This window comes from Rhagoletis pomonella, unplaced genomic scaffold, assembly GCF_013731165.1.
Source record: "Rhagoletis pomonella isolate Grant_MI unplaced genomic scaffold, Rhpom_1.0 Rhpom_scaffold_00011, whole genome shotgun sequence".
In the NCBI taxonomy this organism is placed as follows: Eukaryota; Metazoa; Arthropoda; class Insecta; order Diptera; family Tephritidae; genus Rhagoletis; species Rhagoletis pomonella.
In genome coordinates this window covers 21,864,572-21,869,556 of record NW_023458565.1, presented here as the reverse complement: position 1 = coordinate 21,869,556, position 4,985 = coordinate 21,864,572, and the positions used below count along the sequence as shown (strand labels likewise).

Sequence of the window (4,985 nt, the reverse complement as noted above, 5' to 3'; positions counted from 1 at the left end):
TTTTTTAATATTCTGTCAGTATGCTTTGAGATACACTTCTGCCAAAAAACTCAAATAGTTATCTTAAAAAAATACGAGATTTATTACCAGCTGTGAAAGCGATTCCAAGTTAATTGAATAAGTATTTTGCTTCTCCAAAATTTCGAATTGCAAATTAGGGTCTTTTGCATTAATGACGACAGCATGTGTCTGATGTACTTTTTTCCAATAATTAGTAATGGCTAGGTGAGTATCCGCCATAGCTGATTGTGGTTACCCATGACGTACCGGCATGTTGCCCAATACGGACATAAACATCTGAATGAGAGAAGAACTTTCCTTAATAGCGGTCGCTGACTGCCTTTCTGCATAATACTGTAGAGTCGTGAATTCACAGAAAATCAAGGTGCAAACCACCAATTGGAGAAGAAGGCCGCTATAGGATCTGTCTAAGCATGTGCTAAATTATACATAGTTACTAGATGAGCTTTTCAACTAAAAGCCAAAAGATAGCGGCTGTCAATCTAAAAATACTACATAGTTTGTTTGTATGTGTATATATCTTTATGTATGATTTGTATGTATATTACAATTGGAAACCAACTTACAGAAAGAACTTATAATAATTCTAATAAAATTATATATTTGGTACATACTGTACCATAAGCGTATCCGTAAATACAGATTGATGTTTTTTCTAATCAATACCATCGCCACTTAAGTACGTACAAATGTACGTTTCTCTGCTCGCTTAACGATAAATTTCCGAGGAAGCAACAACAAAGCGAACAATGAAGAACACTACCGCGTACCTATATATAGTATGTATTAGGGATGTTACGAATATTTGAATACGAGTTCGTTTATGCGAATGATTCGCAAAATTTTTAACATTCGCATTGGCTATAAGTCGTCCTAACCAGGATGGTGGCAATAATTAGTGTTTAGCTTCAGGCGATAAAATAATGGTGAGCTTTCAACGATTTCTGTTAAAGGTCTTATAATTCACCTAGCAGGAATATTATATTCCTCCTGCGAAGGCTGGGGTGTAGAATTTGGAGACATTAAAATTTTGAAATCAATTACAATCTTAATGAAAAGCGAGCAACTCGCGATTTGTGGAAAACTGCTTGAAAATTTTTTAGAGCTCCACCGACAGCGTGAGCAATTTTTCGTGGACAAAAAGCAGCAAAACTACTTTTTAGGAAATATAGGTAATATAATATTTCGAAAAATCGCCTTTGTGAAATATATTACATTCGTAACATCCCTTATATGTAGTTATATACACTAGACGACAAATGAAAGTGTACACCTTGTTCTAATATAGTATTCACAATTATTTTCATGAACAATTTTTTGCATTTATTTATAAAAAATATATATAGTAGGCCTGTTTTATTTGACCAGAAATTTAAGCTATTTGCTTAATACGATAATTGGTATTCTTATGTCTCGTAAGTAAACCGTATGCGCTAATATCATGAAGCAAACATTCGCACAAAAAAAAAAAATCTAAACAAAAAGATTTGCTTTTGAATATTTAAATTTTTTTTTATTTGCAGTCAAACAACTGTCAAAATTAGGCCAACATAGGAAATAAGCCGGTTTCGTTTTATTTGACCATGATTTAGCTATTAGCTTGTGATGGTAGAATAATAAATGCCTAAATTAAACCATATAAATCAAAGTTTCACACATTATATAAAGTTTACAAAACTTAAAAAAATTTCATCAAAATTTTCAACTTTTGATTAAAAAATTTCTAGAAAACTTTCCGAGTATGGAGTTTTGTGGCCCATTCAATTTTAGTCTAATGAAGTCCAAGTTTCAACCGGCTACAAAACCGCGTTGATTTTTGACAATGTTTTTTTTTTTTAGAGACTCCTTTTGCGTTTTTCTTTTATATAACAAGTGCAATTTACAAAAAACTGGTGTTGATTTTTGGAAAGTTTGTTGCTAACGTTCTCCCGCATTTTATTCCATAAGAAATTGATACTTATACGGAAAAAGTGCAAAAATCGGTCTCAAAAAAAAAAAAAATCTAAATAATCAACGCGATTTTGTAGCCGGTAGCTCTGAAAATAAGGAAAAACGTGGACGAAAAAAATAATTCGTGGTCTTGACGGGTTCCAATACAAAAAGAGAAAGGAAAGAAGCAAAGTGCTACTAGCGAGGCAATACAGAAACAGAAATAATCTTTTTCGACGAGAGTTACAGCCATCGCGAAAATCTAAATTCGCCAGTAACACCACCTTGTATAAATTCGCCTTGATGTGCTTACCCTAAGAAAAGTATTAATGAGCGGGATGCGCAAATATCAAGCATCGAATTCTATTTTTCGATAAAAGGGCCAAGTTCGAATATTTTCTTAACACTAGGGGTCTTCCCTTAAACTCGTAAAAGCCTCGCAAACCTCGTAACTTTACGAGCCTCGGAATTTTTAATTGTATTTTAGCCAAGAGTGATCGAGACAAGATGGCGGGCTGTTATGGAGAACACTACAAAACAAAAATTGTTTCACAAAATTCTGGTTGACCTATCAAACAGTCACTATACGCACCTATTTACATATTTTCACACAGGGGGTGTTCCCATAAAGGCTTCGCAAACTTACCAAGTTTTACACAGTTTGAGACTTAACGAGTTCAAGGGAACCCCCTAACTGTATTTATAGGTTATATTTATAGATAACATCAATAATGTGACCTTGGATAATTTCAAAAAGAAGTTAATAGAAATGTGGGACGATATATCAAACGAACTCGACCGTGCCGCCTGCGAAAATCGTCTCAAAAGTTTAAAGCAAGTCCTTCAAATCAAGGGTACGAGGATTTAAATTAATGCTTAAAATATGTCGTAAATTGTTTATATTTTTATGATTGAATCATTAATTAATCGAAATAAAGCGAACCACATCGTAATTAAAAAAAAAACCAAGTGCGATATTTACTATTTTACACGCTGTATATGGTTTATATTATAGAATGAACTATATTTTCATAAATAAATAAGGCAAAAAATTTTTCATGAAAATAATTGTGAATATTCCCACTCGGAAAACAGGTAAGCACCTTACGAGGTAATTTATAAAAATTTATAAAATTGTCATCATGATCAATGTCATCTACTAGTAAAGTACAAAATGAACACCTCTGATGACGTATTACGCTGTCAGTTGCAAAACACAGTGACGCCGAAGTTATTTCCAAGCGCCGAACTACTCCGAGTGACTCCTCTACATTCTACATAGCTTACTTTGTACATTCTACGTAACTTATGGCTGCATTTCTTTATACATTTCGGATAATCCCATTTCACAGCCGGAATAAACAGAATGTGTTTGAAATATACGTCAACATATCATCAGGAACGTTCTAAAGAACAAAAAAGTTTATTCCAAACGTTCAGAATGAATAAAGAAATGCAGCCTATATGTCTGATACCAAATGTACATTCTAAATTCCTACTTACATAAGGCCTTTTAAAGTAAGGGAGACTCGTCAGGGAAGTGGTAAGGACCGCCGGATGAAGTGCAATACCTTAGCAGCAACTTACACTTCACCCGGCGGTCCTAACCACTTCACTGACGAATCTGTCTTAGTTTAAAAAAATGCGTGGCGCCGTTATGTAAGTAGGAATTTAGAATGTAAATTAGGTATCAGACATACTTCTGAGCTGTTTTACAAAGTAAATTACGTAGAATGTATAGCAGTCGCTCGGAGTAGTTCGGCGCTTGGAAATAACTTCGGCGGCACGTTATTTTGCAACTGACAGCGTAATGCGTCGTCGGAGGTGTTCATTCTGTGCTTTACTAGTATATGACATAGGTCATGATGACAGATTTTCGCAACGGGTTATATTAGAACAAGGTGTACACTTTCATTTGTTGCCTAGTGTATATATGTATGTACGTTTGCTAGCTCGTTAAGGGTTAAAATGCTATGGATTTAAAGGAGTTGCTCTTGGTGAATCAAAAACTGCTTATATATATGTGTGTGTGTGTGTGTGTCATGTTCCACATACTAAAATGGGAGCCTCCCTTTCCAACCAATCCACTTTCGGTGGTTGATACAAAGTCGGCTATGTAAAACACATGAACGAAAGACACAAGATCACGCGGGAAGGAAAGAACGAAAAAAGTTATTTTCTAGCTGCCGAAATCTCGACGCGATCTTTGTTGTAAGAAGTAAACAACGAAGAGAACGGAGAAAAGCGCGAAATTGTTGAACGCATGAAAAATCATTTTTATTATGCAAATTCTTCTATAAATCATGCCGTTGTGTTAAATTATTCTTTATCTTTTGTGTACACACGTTGTCACAAGCGAAAATGAAGAAAATTGCAGTAAAAAGCCACTACCAAATTGTAAACAACGAAGAAATGTAAACAAACGGCTAATGTCAAAATCGTTCAACTTTTTTCCTAAATGCGATTCTAACGGGCTAGTCTCCAGCCCGCGTGATCTTGGCCCGTAGTCATAGTCAAAATAAAGTCGACTTTAAAGTTAGTTGCAGCTTTTTGACATAATTTTCAATGGGATATCTGTCAAAAAAGCTGCAACTAACTTTAAAGTCGACTTTATTTTGACTATGACTACGGGCCCTTGTCTTTTTGGTTCATGTGTAAAACAAATTGCACTGTACCATTGCAGGTGGAAATTCAGAGTACAACTGAAGCAAGAATGGTAGAATACAAGTTTGCGCTTTCCCGAGGGCGATGACATTTCTCAAGTAAAAGTAAATAAATAACTTTTGAGTGGCAAACAAGACGGCGGTTGCTCTGAGGTACAACACAAGATCACGTAAGAACAAGAGGTTGAAAAAAGTTGATTTTTTTTAGCGGGTTCTAAGCATGATTCAATAGGATCTTTCCTGTACAACCCGGGCCGGATCCGGTAATTAGAGAATAAGCGAAAAGTTTGCTCTCAAAAGCAGGTAGTAAGCAAAAGCAAGCAGCAAGTATACCACTCCATAAAAGCGAAAGTGGAAATATTAATAAAGATA

At 35.0% G+C, this 4,985-nt stretch overlaps 1 protein-coding gene across 3 annotated transcripts in view; it reads left to right on the top strand.

The window, feature by feature from the left end:
* Positions 1–4,985, top strand: part of LOC118746841 (E3 ubiquitin-protein ligase Nedd-4) — a 48,105-nt gene that overhangs the window by 41,465 nt on the left and 1,655 nt on the right. The window lies entirely within an intron of this gene.